The 18,544-nt window shown below is 35.0% G+C and overlaps 1 protein-coding gene across 1 annotated transcript in view; it reads left to right on the top strand.

The window, feature by feature from the left end:
• The first annotated feature begins 278 nt into the window (after positions 1–278).
• Positions 279–18,544, top strand: part of LOC134656256 (lachesin-like) — an 86,753-nt gene continuing 68,487 nt past the window's right edge. The window contains exon 1 of the mRNA XM_063511771.1: positions 279–918. The gene's annotated coding sequence lies outside the window, so the exon portion shown is untranslated. The remainder of the gene's footprint in view (positions 919–18,544) is intronic.

Below are 18,544 nucleotides of genomic sequence, written 5' to 3'. Positions count from 1 at the left end.
CAAACATGCTCCATTCACACTGTATGTACTTTTCTTCACATCGATATCGATAACACTTGAGTTTATATTTAATCAATCACTAGCTGTTTTTTACCTTCGTCAAACCGGGGCGGTATTATCATGTTTGCTCTCAATACCTATGTGCAAGATTACGGAGCAATAAAGGTAAATATGTTCATTTTCTTTCGGTATTAATTACATTGAAATAGCGATCAATTATAATGTCCAAAGAGATGATCCCTGGCAATACTGATCACGTGTCAAATGTCGCAAGGTATTCCCTATTTGACGACTGTTTATCACACGTCCCATGCCCGATTACACACAACAAGAGTGTCCTGCTCAAACAACGTAGCACTGTCGGCGCACCTATAGCCATAAACTACAAGAGAATAGCCTCTTCAGCGATCTATGGTCAAATCCAGTCAAAAGAAATACTCGAAAAACTACTGTAATCATACACACTAACGGTTCAAAATAGAATAGCAAATAATCATGATAAGGGCAAAGTTGATAGCCGCCACTTCGTATGTGAGTGAAGCTCCCAAAATCGCATGCGCACAGCATCTGTGCTTCCCTATCTCCCTCTACCCGAGCCGCAGAAGGGCGTAAGTGTAAATACGGGTTTCGACTTTATGCGGGATAGGTAAGGTTACATTTGGAATGGTGGGGAAAATACCAAGAGAAGTTTTGACGTGAAACGCTATTGCAATAAGCTTAAAGGAGTTGTTTTTTAGATGTCTCTGGACCGTTCAGAGGCTGAGTCGTGCGCGACGGGCGGCCTCGCGAGTTTACGCGACCGAATTGAAACTCGGTTTCAGAAGTGTTATATTTAATTAGTATTAAGTGGTTGTTCTGTGTACTAATGAGATGTTTGTGACGGTTTTTGGGACTTTCTGGTTTTGAGGAGCGGTTGATGTAAGTTTAGAAACTTTTAGTCAAAGATTTAATTTTAAAAAACTTTTTTATTTTAAAATAAAAATAAGCTTATAATTCAGTATTGTGTTGCTAACTTGTAAGTATTGTAAAAAATAAATTTAATTTAATTACCAAATTTTCAGACCTCTTTTCGTAAAATGAAATGCGTAAATAAACGCACTGAGTATTTGACGTGCAAACACATACGTGATAAAACATTATCAACGTGACCTTGGCCATTCAAAATAGGTATCAAGTTTTTTTTAATAATAAAAAGCGGCCAAGTGCGAGTCGGCCTCGCCCATGAAGGGTTCTGTATTTAGGGGATTTATGACACATTAAAAAAAAAACTACATACTAGATCTCGTTCAAACCAATTTTCGGTGGAAGTTTGCATGGTAATATACCTACATCATATAATTTTTTTAGTTTTATCATTCTCTTATTTTAAAAGTTACATTACAAAATATATTTTTTTTCTAAACTGTGTGTCCCCCACACAGTTTAGAAAAAAAATATATTAGAAAACTCAATATAATTTTTGAAGACCTATCCATAGACACCCCACACGTATGGGTTTGATGAAAAAAAAATTTTTGAGTTTCAGTTCTAAGTATGGGGAGCCCCCAAAACTTGTTTTTTTTTTCTATTTTTGTGTGAAAATCTTAATGCGGTTCACAGAATACATCTACTTACCAAGTTTCAACAGTATAGTTCTTATAGTTTCGGAAAAAAGTGGCTGTGACATACGGACGGACAGACAGGCGGACAGACGGACAGACAGACGTTCGGTTTTTTGCCATTTGGCTACGGAACTCTATAAAATGAGTAACCTGCACCAAAGAAAGTCTGGTTCTTATTATGCTTGCCTACTTCCAAAATTTCATAATTTTATAAGTAACTCATTAGAGTTCAAGTGTGCCTTTTAAAAACCATTGAATTTCGAAGAGGAAAGATGCGGTGGTGAAAGAGAGGGAAGCCAAGTCTTACCAAGAAAAAGAAAAATTAAACCTCGTGTCGTATCAAAAAATCAAGAAGATGCCACAGAATAGGACTAAATGGAAATTTCGCCACTGACAAGAGCCAAAAGCGCTTAAATACACGATAATGAGACAACTCTACTTAGGTACGGCAAGTGGTTCAATAAAATTTTGAGCACACCTTATATTGTTAAAGAATCTAATTTTATTGTTATCGCACGAGATGATTGAAGATCTTGCGCTGCATCTAGAGAGATACAGAGCAGTTACGGTTTACAAGTCTAGTGAGAAACAAAACGTTTTGGGGCCCATTTCTCGAACGGTAGGTAATATTAGACTAGTAATATCATTAGTCCACGAAATTTCAAGTCGTATGGGTACCATTTACCATGGCAACATACTAATAATATTAGTCTAAACCCTTCGAGAAATGGGCCCAAAATTGGATTGAAGAGAATGCGTTTGCTTGAAAATTTTAGGAATTGCTAATTTATGCCACATAAAATGATTGGTAGAAAAGTGGGTTCTACTTTTCATTAACTATATAGGTATTAAGTAGGACTTAAATTATGATTACGACCACTTAGCCACGAAAATACATGGAGGAAGGCCAATTAAAATTTACACGTGTGCCCACGGGCCGTAAAGGTGACATTCCATTTCTGACCGCAGCTGCACTACTGGTACTGAACGCGTCGCTGTTACTGTCAATTTCCATAGTAAAATGAACAGTAGTGCAGCTGCGGTTGGAAATGGAATGTCACCTTAATGTGCGTTCGTTTGCGCATCGTCTGTCATTTTCCGTTTAATTCAAAGTGTTCAGATGGGGTCACCAGTGTGGAAGTGATGAGCTACTGATAATCTTCAGATGAGCGACAATGAAATTCTTCGTGTAACTCGACAGCTTTATTTAACCCTTAATCAAATACCGGGAAATTATTTCCCACTTCATTCTAATTTACGAAATATTTTTTATCTTTTTAATGACAGCACTCAGCGATACCAACCATACAAATTTAAAATCTTAGTAACATTTTGAATTTGAAAAATGGCAACACTTTTCTCTACTGGCCGCCATTTGTGACCATACGTCAAAGTCAATGTCAGTTGACGTGATTTTTTTTGCAATATCAACAGTTTTTTTAGTGTTTTGAGGTTAAGTGCGAAAAAAAAAATCTTGTAAGTGCATATGACACCGTAAGATTGTGAACCCGTTAGTTTATAATCTAACGTAGGTTAGGTTAGGTTAGATTATAATCTCCCTACCGTCAGTTTATAATGTATCTAGCGAGATTATAATATGACGAGTGTTTACAATTTTACGGTGACACATACACTGAATACTAGGTATCATAAACTAGACTTATTTTCCCTGTGTTTTGTTTGAAAATAATTGTGATAACGATATGATTTAGCCAAGATTTGTTCCGATTTACAAAAAATTGGTAGGTTTTATCAAGTGGGAAATTATTTCCCAGTGTTTGTTCTTCACCTAAATTTTAATTTGTTTCCATATATAAAAATATGTGCCCGTTTGTCTGTTACACAAAAAATCTGTGCCCTTTTTTGTTTTATTTTTTCTTTTATATATTTCTTTGAATTTCTTTTTATTTATTTCTTAGATTTTCTTTTTATTTGTTTCATTTATTTTATTTTTATTTATTTCTAGTAAAGAGAAATGGAATGGTTGTATTCCCAACTTCTTGTAATAAGATAATAAATAGATAATAACAATTTTTCATTTTAGGCCTGCATGTTAATTTTTTTTACTGTTAGGTACTAAAAATCATACTTGAATTCCAAGCAAAGCCGCGGGGAGCTACGAACTAGTAAAAAGTTCGTAACTGTATCGGACAATGGGAAACTATTTCCCACTTCATTCAATATTTTGCTATTCCGTAACGGATAACGGGAAATTATTTCCCATCGCAAAACCCCCCTTTACCCCCCACTAAAATTTTTTATACATATTTTTTCGTAATCTACGCACCCAAATTACCTAAAAACCATTCTTAGTTTTCAAAAATCTCATAAAAAGTGTTCCGTTTGATTAAAGGTTAACTTCTCACAGTATTTGTAGGAAAACAACAATTGATAATAAGAAAACTAACGACTCCACTCGCGATAGTTGAACTAACAGTATTTACATATTCATTATAACGGTTAGACAAAATCTTCAGAATAATCTTCACGTGACAGATCACTGACACACAAGATAGCTCTGGCCTGCGCGATTGCGCGCATCGGCCAGTGCTCGCCACGTTTCTATGAACGTATGATATTTATTATGGATCTTCACACTTTGTCACGTCAAAGTCGGTGATTGAATGAGAATTAAAAAAAATGTAATGCGAGAAAGGTATCTATCAATAAATCAGCAACAGCGTGTAAGTTTCACTTCAAAAGTAAACAGACAGAAACCGTTCATTGCCGTTTCTTTTGATAGTTATTTCGGGACGGACGTCTTTATTTTTAGCTTTGGATGTAACTAAATTGTCCCGTATAACACTGTTCAACTTATCCCGAGGGAACCCTTCATTATCCCGGAAAAACCCTGTATGTATTCAGGGATCTTTGATATTTCGCTAAGGGATTATGTAGGATTACGTAATTTATTATTTACACAAAATTATGCCTTTTGCATGTATAATTACAGAAGCTTTGAATTGACTCAAGCAATTCATCTTCTATTTAATTAGGTTAAAAAAACTGATTTAGGGGCCGTTTAATAAAAGACTAATATTTAATTGTTTGTTACCGTAAAAAACCGTTTTCCATTAAAACTAGTTTTGACTAGGGAAAATGCGTTTTCACTAGTAGCGTGCACTTTACTGACAGATTTTTGACAGATTGCTCACTCATATTTATTTGGCGACTGAACCTATACTTATAGTAATTTTTATTCCATGGCCTAACGAAAAACGGTGAATATTTTTGATCTTTCATCCCAGCAGCCACGGATATCATAAAAATATCGTAAACACGACAGACACAGCTAGGTGATTCGTAACGGGCAAACTTTACGCATATTTTTATTACGACGTAATAAAAGAATATGCCTAGGACTAGTCGTCGTTCTAGAACATTGCATGTTAAAAACCTTTACAGATTCCCGCAGCATACTAAAACTTTTCTAAGCCTTTTGTGCCATGTATTTTTCGTAGAGTATTTTTCGGTATGAATTTTGTGTACCTATGCTTAGTTTTGCGGTGGTTTTGTGTTTCATAGTTTCTGTATGGAAATATGCGTTGTTATTTTTTTGGATACAATAAGGTAAATTTCGAGGTTCTGTACCTGTTTTTTCTAATTAAATTTAGAAACAACTTTCTATGAACATTTTATTAATTAATTAAATATGCGAAATTTTATTTCTGTTCAATTCTAGTAAATATATATACCTCTCGCGTCGAATGATGGTCCCTATGACGGTTCATTTCTATATAGAGTAAAATATCACGTAAAATGTTTGTTTGACATTTTTTAGTTTTGTAGGTACTTACATTAATTTATTTAGAACATAAAAAACCAAAATAAAAACATTTTTTTGTTTTTAACATTAATTTATTTATATTTTTTTTTTTTATATTTTGAAATAAGCCCAATCAAAAGAGACTTAAAGGAACTGTCATAGGGACCATCACTTGACGCGAGAGGTACAAAGCTAAATTAAGGTTGAAATTCAATCATAATGTATATTTAGCATAAAGGCAATATTTTGTGTTACCTATATCTTTCGTCGTATTCTGTGTTATATCGTTAAGTCGTTAACATTATGACTAACTCTAGTAAAACTACCACTTAGAATTTGAATAACTAAAAACTAAAAAACTACAGTACCTACAAATATATTTTAAAACTTGTACCGACAAGCCAGATACTTTTCAGCCATCTTCTTCACAGAATGGTCCAACTTTTTCTAATAACCTCACCTTTAGATTTATCCTCGTAGCAAAACGGCACCGTTATAACAGCAATAACGTTAATCGAGCGACTATGCAGTTCTAGTGATGTGTCGTCATCGGCAACTTTAGCTGGGGATATACTCGTAGGGGAAACTTTCCTTAATCGTACCTACGCCTAAAACGTACCCTATCAAGATCTCGAGCTGTGAAACTGCAGTGGCGACGCCTGTGCTATAAAATGAAACTACTAGTTTGCCATCTCTCATCACCCGTATAACAATTCCACGCTGCCCTTCCGTATGAAAATATTAAAAAAATAAGTAATTTTGCTGTTTTCGAGTATTATTTTTGGTTGATACGTAAGATTTTCAATTCCGTACATGTCGAGATATGAAAATTAATTTTTTATGCTTAATTATATACTCTTTAACGGTTTGAAATAATGGACGACAGACGTCAGCCCGGCAGCCTTTTTTTACGCGGCAAATTTAAAATCATTAGTTGTCATGTGCCTTATTCATACTGAACACTTTGTTTTAATTCGTACTTTAGAAGACATATACAATGCACATATCGTAAAACCTGGATTCACGAACTATGTGCTGGAGTTGATAAAAATACTCATAATTTTATTTCTGATGACTGCAAGGAGTTAGAAAATACAGCTAGATCTGCGATAGATAATTAAAATGTTCATTCTATATTTGAGATGATTGGCGACAGAAGTGGACAAATTATTTAGATTAGTGAATCAATTATAATTAATATTACTTATGTATGTGAATTGCGGTGATTATGAGACTGATACAAATTATAAGATCTCATAGTTTGACATGGATACATACGGGTACGATATAGGAATATACGAGTACGTTTTAGGGACAATTAGGCCTAAATCGCACCTTTTCCACTTTTTTTAAAAACTTTTTTTTCTTAGAAGTTGTTGAGGTTTAAGTTTAACTTGCTACTTTTGTTGATTCGTTATTAAATAAAGATTCTTTACACACAATTTGTATTTTTTTATTAATTGTATTTCCAAGAAATTTGCATTTTCTCTTAAGGGGTACGAATTAGGCAAGTTTCCCCTACGTACAAGCGTGTCCGTCAAATCAGTATGGGTTTGGGTACATGACCGGTATTGAAAATCCCAGATCGCAAAAAAAAAAGATTTTTATGATTCTACAATTGACGGACACATAATATGTGTATAGAGTTGAGCCAAGATAACACAGCACAGGATCTGAAATGACAAAGTATGGGACACATAAAAAACCTCCTGTTTTTATAGAAATGTGTTTATACGGACTAGTTAGCTTAGACGGACTTTATATGCCTAGCTAGAGTTTTGCTGGAAACGTTACGCGAATTTCGATTCATTAAATTATTTAACTGACGGTCTTCGTAACAAAAAATGCTGATCTTCTCCATATTGGCCTTTATTTGAGACTTATTTTTGTTTTTTTTTTTCGCGTTAGTTCTTTTATATAACCAAATATTAATAATAATAAACGAATTTTCTAGGCCGCTAAAATTAGTTAGGTACCATGGTTGCCGCCATGATAAATATTTGTACTTAGCAAAGTTAGATAAGATAAAGATAAGAATATTTTTGGGAAAAATTGTGGGAATATTCCCGATGATGGGAATATTGGCATCGGCACATCACTAAGCAGCACCGACATCAGCTAAGCCCGTCGAAACTTTTTCAATTAGGTACCTATATATGGTGGCTCTCGTATTTATGACGGACGGTATGACCTGAACACGCTGGAAGTTTCTAGTGATGAAGGTTAAATGAAAATAGTTAACTGACGTTAAGAAATTTATGAAATTTTGTTAAGTTGGTATGATTAGTAGGGATGATGTGACGGCCGGATTCGAACTTTATATCTTAAAAAAAAAACGTGCCTTTTAACACAGATATATCCGATCCATATCTCATTTTTAGCAAATTTTTAACGTATTTTTGAAGTTCGAATCAGCCCGTTAGTGTAAGGCCTGAGTGGACGCTCGAAGCGGAGCGTTCGGCGGGGCGTGCAGCGTGGCGTCGAGCTCACAAGTGATTTGAGCAGCGTGCACTAAGGCCGCTCCTATACGCTTGCATTTGTTTCACGCCGCACGCCCCGCCCCGCTGCACGCCCAACTCAAGCGTCCACTCAGGCCTTACACTTAGTAATGCGACAAGCGGTGATGACTAGTTTAACTAAGTTTCGAAATGCTGTTTGTACCTAGTTAGTTTGTATCTAGTCTGTACATGTACATACTACAATTAAAGTTACGGACTTCGGCAAAGGCTATGGCTCGTGAATATTTAATATTGAAGTGTCTCCTGTGTCTTTAGTCTTCATAGTTGTTATTCTAAGGGCCAGTTGCACCAACCACATTTGACAGACTGATCAACATCACTCGGCAGAGAACTATGAAAATTCCCAATAAAATTTAGCGGACGCTTTAACGGTGACAGGCGGTTTGGTGCAACCGACCCTAAGTGTCGTGGTAAACTGTTAGAACCCAACTGACAGGCGATCGATTCAAATTTAACAATGTAATAGGGTTTTGATACGTCATGTACGATCGTGTTGGTGATTGGCTCGCATCTCACTTCATGTCGCACGCACCAATCATGGTGAGCGATTTCAAGGTCGTATCAAGATAAGATCAAAACCGTTACAAGTTGTTAAATTTGAATCTGGCTCCAGATGTTCTGCCCCATCACGTGCAACCGGAAGTGACGCTGGTAAATCAGTTTGAACTTTGCGCCAGAATACGTTAAACAATTGTATGACTTACCGATTTTTTTGTGTTGGCATTATGGCAATATAGTGTTCTTGTGCATGAGTTAATATATAGTCTGTGCGGAAAGAGAAGAGTCGTGGAATGTATTGGGCCCAATACATGTCACGACTCTTCTCTTTCCGTACAGACTCTATCTACCGGAGCGCTGCCGAAAAAAATTCCATAGGTACTGCGGCGCTATCATGGTCGCATTTTTATCACTTGTCATGCCATGAGTCACTTTCGCACTTTCATACCTTATTAGCCCCACTGGACGGTATAGGTAAAAATCATAGCATGTTGTTCTACACCATTTACAAAAACGTCTTAAATAAATTACTTTGCATTGACAACTCTGTATAATATTCTTCATGAAAAATAAATGATGAGTGGACTGAATTGATCAAACTTTTTAGATAAATAAATAATACTTCAGTCACACAAGCAAAAGGGGCTTTAGTTAAGTTTTTTATTTACATTATAATTCGTTTTATGGAGCAAATTGGTGTTAATAATTGAAAACGTTAAACTGTAGTCTAAGATAGGCAAAGGTTGCCGAGGTAGTCTTAAATGTACTTATAGAATTTGGGCCTCGTCGTTGATTCATCCCAGTCACCCGGGGTTAACCGGTTAAACCGTTAATCCAGTGTCAAATTGTACTGGTAACTATGGTAACTCCAGGTTTAACCGGTTAACCCCGGGTTAGTGAATGGTGCAAGTGGACTTTAGTGTTCTGAACAAACATTTTGTTTTGAGCAAACGTTTCCTCTCCCATTTACTATTGGAGCAGGTGCTTCTACTCAGAGTTCGAAAAGATAATTATCAATGATAGTTATCGCGATAAGCATCGTGATTTTTATGCCTGATAATTATCGTCAGGATAATTAAAAAGACTCTTCATTCATTATCAAAAAGACTATAATTATAACCCTCCTTCTACTTATTAACCGAACGAACGATTGCCCGCTCAGAACTGTTCAGAACAATAAGTTCAAACGCGTCTTTACTTGGTCGAAGCTAAGATTTCAAGCAATATTAATTAAAGCTAAAGCTAACCCGGGGATCAAAGGGACAAATTCATCAGCAGACAATGCGAACGAATATTTCTTTCAAACACCCCACTATGAGCTGCTGCAATAGACCTAATAGATGCATCAGTGTGAACAGGATAATTACAAGGTCCGATGCACACTTAGGTCAAACGAATGGGGGTGCCCTCCAGACATGTGGGTGTATTAGTGTGAACAGCCTCTCTTTAACATTATCCATCCCATTTTCTTTAATATAATAGTGTTTATAATGAAAAGAAAATATAAATACTTCGTTTGTTTAATTTTGGGACGTTAGAACGTGAATAAATAAATCTAATAGAATATAAAAGTAAATAAAGGAAAAATATAAATATACCCATATTTCGTTAACAATAAAGGTAACAGTTTTGTTTACAATTCGTAAGGATATGATATAGGTACATATAGACTGTAGGTCACACTTATTAACATTTAAAATAGGATAAAATCCAAAAATCGCGGGAAAAAAATAATGTTCTATGGAAAACTTTTACATTTTATTTAGCAAGTACGTTATTTTCTAAATCGATTGTATGCTATGGTAATTGGAATAGAAATATTAGAAATCACAGTAAAATTTCACATAATACAACAATCATCAAAATCCAATCATATTGTTCAAAATATCAAATTCATCTTTAAAACCCTCTTCATTAATAAATAAATATCCGGAGAAACTCATTATCATTATGATAATTATTTATACCTACCTAATGAAAATGTTTTGAAGCAAAAGTTGTAAACACAGTATTTAACAAATACTTTTCTTCTTACCTTATTTTTCAATTCTTTTTACTCGAGTTCAAAACTTGGTTAGTTTAAATCTGAGCCAGGTTTTTCTGAAATCCATTTAAAATTTACCATAGGTACTTATTTGTTTTAGGTGAATAACCCTTGTTTATATTTACTGCGTAGAATATATTTCCATATTTTTGTTAAAGCTGATTTAATGGGAAGGCTTTATTGATGTAAATACTTTCCATAAACGAGAATTTACTTATTTAAGATAGACACTCGTACAAGTTAGCAAGTTTAATTGGTATGTATCCTCCCGCGTTTGTCTATGTTCTTTCGTTGATGTTGACAATGTTCACTTCACACAATCATAGAGAAATATAGTAAGACAAGAGTGCTCACTCGATACATCAGTTAGACTATTAATTTCAGTGTCTACATCTAGCATCGAGTAGCGGAACTATCAGTACTGCTACATCTATTGTCAAGTAGCAGTACTGATAGTTCCACTACTCGATGCTAGATGCTAATAGTTCTTTTGGTACTAAAACTGATGTATGGAGTGAGCAATCTATGTATTTTTTTCTCTATGACACAATGTTGTTGATGTTGTTGTTGTTGTTTCGTTATGTTGTGGTGTTGTTGTGAGACAGAAAAATATATTATTTTGTCTAGAATCTAGAGCTTTATTCATGTTTATTTACGGATTATTTCCATACATCTAATTAATCCTTTCTTGAAAACATAAAGGTGAGATGTACAGGGTATACATTTGTTTTAATACTATGAGAACGACAACTTACGACGCAGGGTTCTTGCCGTTCAACAGGTTCAAACGGTGTTCGTGATCAGATTAAACAAATACTCGTAAGGACGTTAAATTAAGAGGATCGTAGTGGAGGGCTTCTCCTTACGTCATAGTCCCCATTTTCCTCTCTGGACATTGACATTTTGGAAAATATTTTTACACAGTCTGATGTATATAAGCCTACGCCTAAGCTACAAAATCTTATAAGTCAAAAAATCAAGAAAAGGTAAACGTATACAGCTATGGTTAGTAATAATATTAACCAAACATCAAACAACAAATTAACATCAAATATCATCATTTGATATAGATCAAATTGTATAAACATATTTTCCATAATGTCAATATCTAGAGAAGACATTGGGGACTACATTTGTATGGAAAAGGAGTACTCCACTAACCGCTTAACTCACCTCAAAAATGACTCAAGGTGAACCACGCATACGTAACTTTTGCGTCAATTTATGGTTTTTGTGCGTACCCAAATTGTAACCTGAAACGGGGCAGGGTCATGACATGACTTGCAATATTTATAAAGGCGAGCTCATATGGGTCACTAATTACTTTCGTAATGGCCCTCGATGTTACAGGTTAAATTGAATTCCTGGGCCGGCCTAGTAATAATTAATTTGGTTCATTGTTTATTCACTTAGCGCCACTTGCACCATCCCACTAACCAGGGTTAGCCGGTTAAACCTTGAGTTACCGTGGTTACCAGTACAATTTGACACTGGGTAAAGGTTTAACCGGTTAACCCCGGGTTAGTGGGATGGTGCAAACGCGTACGCCACGGCAGATACAGAGGCCGATTTTTGAATTTCGATCGCTCGACTTCGTGTTCTCCCTTTAATACTATCTCCACTACAAAGCATTTAAATTCAACAAATATAATTGAAAACGAGTGGTCAATACCACTAGATTCCCAATTTCTATCGTTCGTATTTATTCGTAAACAAATACCGCCGTTTTACACAGATTTTTGAGTGACGAAATCGAGCGCTCGAAATTCAAAAAGCGGCCAAGTGCGAGTCGGACTCGCCCATGAAGGGTTCCGTATTTAGGGGATTTATGACGTATTAAAAAAAACTACTTACTAGATCTCGTTCAAACCAATTTTCGGTGGAAGTTTGCATGGTAATGTACATCATATATTTTTTTTTTAGTTTTATCATTCTCTTATTTTAGAAGTTACAGGGGGGGACACATTTTACCACTTAGGAAGTGTCTCTCGCGCAAACTATTCAGTTTAGAAAAAAAAAATATTAGAAACCTCAATCTCATTTTCGAAGACCTATCCATAGATACCCCACACGTATGGGTTTGATGAAAAAAAATTTTTTGAGTTTCAGTTCTAAGTATGGGGAACCCCCAAAATTTATTGTTTCTTTTTTTCTATTTTTGTGTGAAAATCTTAATGCGGTTCACAGAATACATCTACTTACCAAGTTTCAACAGTATAGTTCTTATTAGTTTCGGAAAAAAGTGGCTTTGACATACGGACGGACAGACAGACAGACAGACAGACAGACATGACGAATCCATAAGGGTTCCGTTTTTTGCCATTTGGCTACGGAACCCTAAAAATCAGCTACACGGTCTGTAAAGGACTCGTCGAGCAGTAATTCCAGGAACAATACATATGTAATGTAATTTAAATAAAACAGCTTTGACAATTTCGATGAATTTTTGATATGGGGGATTACGAAAACGGAAACCCGACACGTCCGGGTTTAATTTCTGCCAAAATTCATTTCCTGAATTTTCATGCGCGTGAAAATAAAATAAATGGTTAAAATTTTATGCGAGCTACTATACTAGGTCAGCTTTCATTGTATGACTTTTAAACGTTAAATAGTATTGAGATATCAGCTGTCAAACTATCCTATCCTTAATAACAACTTATAACTTATTATTCTACTCACTACATAGTATAAACCAAAGTCGCTTCCCGCTGTCTGTTCCTATGTATGCTTAGATCTTTAAAACTACGCAACGGATTTTGATGCGGTTTTCTAATAGATAGAGTGGTTCAAGAGTAAGGTTTATGTATAATTTGTTAACCCGTGCAAAGCCCGGGTCGCTAGTAAATAAATAAAAATAAAAATATTAAACATTTCGTTGATTGCGTAGCGCAACCCCTCACTCAGATATGACTTGTGTTTCATTCTAAAGCCATTAAGGAAGCAATCAGGGAACGTTTTATTCGAACCGCTTACATTTTTATTGCGACGAACATCTGTCTGTACAACTTTTTTTCGGTTTCACGTGTGACAGAAATTTGATATGTTTTTTCTGCCCGAACTTGAACTTGTACATGTACACTTATGTTGTTGTTTATAAATATCTTATAAACTTGTTTTGGTTAAGATACTGTTATAATAAGTTTGTGTAAATGAGACATGGCCTATAACCTATTTAAAAACATGAAAGTAGAAGTGTATCTACTTACATGTATATTCAATTTTGAAAATATTTTTATGTATCTACTTATACAGGGTGCCATTTGAGTCGTGATCATTAATATGTTTTTCTAACTCCATAAACAACGAGTAATTTAATGCCCCTTCTCTTACTAAAGTCAGACAAGATTTTTTTATTATTTGTTTATTTTTTGTCATTTATTCTACTTTTATAAGTGGATTTAGGATATTACAACGGCTTATTAAGATATTTAAATTAGTAAATTGAATCGTCTCTTTGAGTCGGAACTGTCATTGACATCAATTTTGTCATTTATCCCAGTTAGAAATAATAATTTACTTAATATTTCATTTGAAATATCTTACAAAGCTGTTTAAATACCACATTGCCACTTGTAAAAGTATAATAAATGACAAAAAATAAACAAAAAAATAAAAAAAATCTTGTCTGATTTTAGTAAGAGTTGGGGCATTAAATTGCTCGTTGTTTATGAAGTTAAAAAAACATATTACTGATCACGACTCAAATGGCACCCTGTATAAACTTATGAAAAAATATATAATGTTCTAACGTGCGCCAATAAGTGAAAGCAGAACTGGCAATAAATCTAAAAGCACTCCACAAAACAACGGAACTTATACAAATAAGAGGAATAATTCCAGAAAATGGAGCTTAAGATTGTTAATAAATGTTAATGTTTCCCTCGCGCGCAGTAAAGATAACCGGGGCTTATTCAGAAACTTTAATTTTGATACCAACCGGACAACAATAGTATTAAATATAGAGAGTCGTCCATTATGAATCCTTTAGTAATGATTTGAATATTAAGAATATTTTTTATAACTCCTTAAGTTAGGTTGCACCACATCAAGTGCGTGACTGATCAATGATGGCAGATGATGATGATATTAAAATTTAGAGATAATAATGTAATGTGATTTAAAATATAGCTATAAAGGTGGCATCTAAAACGTGTTGATTGCTAAAGCATGTATTCTGTGAAAACGCACACACATGAATGTACGAGTACATTTCAAACTGCACCTAGGTATTATATTTATATTCTGAATAAGCATCATGCCCAGAAATGTATGCATTTATGTATAATACGAGTAATATCTACTTAATTACGGATTCAGAGAACACTTTGTTTACAGAAGTGCAGTATTAGTCTAACCAAAGAAGGGATTAGGTTGCACTACTTATAATTTTACGGTGGGATGCGAGTCAACCAACTCGTAAATTGAACAGAACTTCATATAAGTATACAGTCGTGCCGTAACATCCTTGTTTTAAAATATTGAACAAATAGGTATACTTAAGTAGTTGTTTTTAATTTAATACACCTTGTCTAGTGCAGTAGGGAATTATTCAAACAAGACGATAGAAACACATAGCTTTTGTTCAATTGTATTGTATGGCAGGTTTCTGCAACTCAAAACTGGCGCCTATTTAGCGTGATTACCTTACAAAACAACAATACAAAAGGTAATCACAGTTCATATCCCGGTCGATATATGTGTAGTGAAACTAACCGTCTATAATTTTAACTAAATTAAATCGTTTAGCACTTGTTAGTTAGTTCATATTCTTCTTAACAACATTACCGCATGAATAAAACTCCAAACCAAGTTTAAGCTTCATTGATTTGACTATCATGTAGTAATAGGCGACTGCTAGTAAGGCAAGCAGATGTCCCTAAAGAGTTAATTATGTTCTAAGAATAAACGCCGGTGGCTCCCTCGGGAACGCTCGCTCTTGTCCTTTTTATTTCTGTACTACGTTACAGGGAAAGGAGGATGGGCAGATTTATATGGATACTGGCCTATGAACCAATAAGAATAAGCGACATACCATTGGAAAGCTTTTTTATATACTCCATTTTTTTGTATGACGAGACTTGTCAAATCTCTGTTTAAAAAAAAAATATGACACAAAAAAACATAGGAAAACGAATAAAAAACTAAAATATCGTGATACCAAATCATCCACAATAACACAACCTTAATGATCTGCGACACAGGAACTTAGTATCGAAAAAAACTATACAGTCACGTTTAAACTCACACTACTTTTTGCGGTGATAACTTTTTTCACACAAAGATTTGGGACTATCTGCCATAGTAAAAGTTTTAGAACTTAGAATAAGCTATCCAGTGACATATCGCTTGTCCTTATTGGTCAATAGGCCAATCTGCCCACCCTCCTTTGATAAACATGCCTCATATAAATAGGTACTCGTAAACTGCAGGGTTTTAATGGCTACGTGTTCATCGTGGCGCCGCTGCGGGACCCATTATTCATTTTATAGTTGACAAGTCGCGTTGTAAAAAATAATGAACCTGTTTTTGTTAATAAATAATGCAATAAATAAAACTAAAGACTTAATTTATAATCAAACACTTTACTTTGAAAATAGAGTTCACTAATAGGTACTTAAGGCAATATTTTGTAGGAAAAATCTTTATTTTATGGCTTAAATTATGAAAGTTGAAACAGTTACCTATAAAATTAAATTAAGTATAAAGTGTACCTAGTGCCTGAATTACAACCATAATGGCTCCATCTACAATCATAACGGCTGAGCCGAGTCTCCTGGGAATTTGGGAATAGGTATAGCCAGGGGAATGAGATTGCTGTGGATTGACCCAAAAACTTTTTTTGTCATTTAGGTGTTGGTCATAATACTCATAATAATACAACAAAAGTCGTTTGGCATAGCGTAACCTACACATGCAACTTGCAATGCAAACTTGTAAATAAAGTTATTTCCATCTTTTATGATAAAAATAAAGATACGATAAAAAATAGTTCATTCAAGAAGGCATATTACAATGCGCTTATGAACGTCAAATAAGCATGTAGCTACACCGGCTCCAACCCTACACCTCTGCCTCTTTTGAAAATGAATATATAATATCCACAAAAGATATAACGTTCATGTAAAATTTATAAATTTTAATTTATTTATAATGGGAAATTCTAAAGCTTATGTCCCTTAGAAGAACAATAGACTACATATTTACGTTTCTATAGATCTGTGAAAACGGAAATCCTATTAAGGAGCTGTCCTTCAGCCCTCGGCGTCCTCTCGCGCTAGTGAATGGGAAATTGTACTTACTTACTGGGAAATAAACACATATCTCGGGGTCGTTTGTTCGATTTCATTACGAGTAGTTAACAGTTTTGGGGTTTTAAAGACCGATATTTTAACTATTGTATGTAAGAAGAGAGATAATTACCGTTATCTCACTTTTTGTATACAATTGCCTTTTAGAAAGGAACAAGGATAAGCGTAATTTTAAAGAAAATAAAGCAAAAAACAGCTATGTATGCCTAAACCAAGAACTCAGGGATTATACAAGTGAGGAATCTATCAAAGATGCTAAAAGATATCACTTGTTTACCACAATATTGCTATCGGTAGTGAAGGAAAATGGCGTTGCTTTGCGAGATTGATATTTGTTAAATACATTGTTACTTTGCTGCTCCAGCACATTGACGTGGCTGCTTATAATTGGTGTCAAAAGAAGACTCAAAGACACGCAAAGGGAAGGAGCGAGTTAAGTTCGAAATGTCTTTTGCGAGATGAAATTACAAATGAGAAGGATCGCAAAATCAGTGGGGAGACAATCCTCCTTTCGGGCAAACTCGGCTCCATTCGGCTCAGCATTGCTCCGAGCGATTATTAGGGTTGGCAGTGTTGGCACCGCTTGACGTCCTATTGCGTGCACGACCACAGATATATAAAGACTTGAATTTTGACAACCCTAAATAGCCGAAAGGGATAGTGCCATATAAGGGGTAGAGAGAGCATGATTCGTCCCTGAATCGCTATCAAACTTTGGTTTTGTAGGAAGCGTCCTTTCCGTACGGTAGTACTATTATTTATTATGTGGCAACTTGGCAAGAGACCCGCAGGGAATTGCCATGGTTAATTAGCAGCGTGCTGGAAAATTGCACCTAGAATCCATGGCTGCAGGAAGAAAACGTTGAGTTGTGGTTGTTAACTGAAAAACAAGGATTATGAAGGTCATAATAATAGTAGATAGGCGATTAGGTCAAAATAGCAGGAAATCATAAGAAAACAAACCCCCAAACATGAATCCTGAAAACAATACACTCCTTTTTTGGGGTTGTTGTGTAAAAAGGGCAGCTAGTAGAGGGTGAGGGTAAAGTGTATCCGGCAAAGGACAGCTTTCTACTAGACTAGACTGTTAGGTAGGTAGGCGCGTCAATGAAACAAGACGATCCGGTATAGACTGACGTTTAATGCACAGATAGTAAACCCATATCGAGGGTTGCCTGGTGAAACCCAATAAGTATGAGAAACCTAGTTTGGAGAAAAACGATGTTAAAGGTTTATGGTCATCAAATACTAATTTTTGATAAATAAATTTGTAGTTTTATAATTTCTTCGTGTAGGTAATTTTATCCACTTTAAGTTAATTTGTGTTTTAGTTATGTAACTCATTTAGTTTTCCTGTAAAAAAATGTCTTTTACCAAAGGGTCTCGACTTATTGGGTTTACGCAAAAAGAAAAAAGCCGTTAATGTTACTAAGAGGTTTTATTACTTATAAAAAACTCAAAAAAAGAAGTAAATCTACAAGTGAGAACGGAATTATTCTTCATCTGAAACATTTGGTGCTTTGCCAGCAAATGTTTTTAGGCTTCTTATCCATCCATGTTACTCCTCAGGTATAATTTGTTTCCTGCACATGGTCTCTAAATCTTTTTTTTAGCAATGCTTATAGGTAACTGACTACTGTATCTTGGCTCTAACTCTTCTGGCCATGGCATTGCAACTGATGGTGGGTTAGACTGTCTCTTAGCTCTTGTTATAGGTATATTTGGCTTTTGTCTCGAAACATCTGACGAAAATCCTCGGACATGTCGTAATTGAAGTAAATTTTGAAATCTCCTTTCACGTACCT

This window comes from Cydia amplana, chromosome 18 (genome assembly GCF_948474715.1).
Source record: "Cydia amplana chromosome 18, ilCydAmpl1.1, whole genome shotgun sequence".
Lineage (NCBI taxonomy): Eukaryota > Metazoa > Arthropoda > Insecta > Lepidoptera > Tortricidae > Cydia > Cydia amplana.
This window is presented reverse-complemented; position numbering and strand designations above follow the sequence as displayed.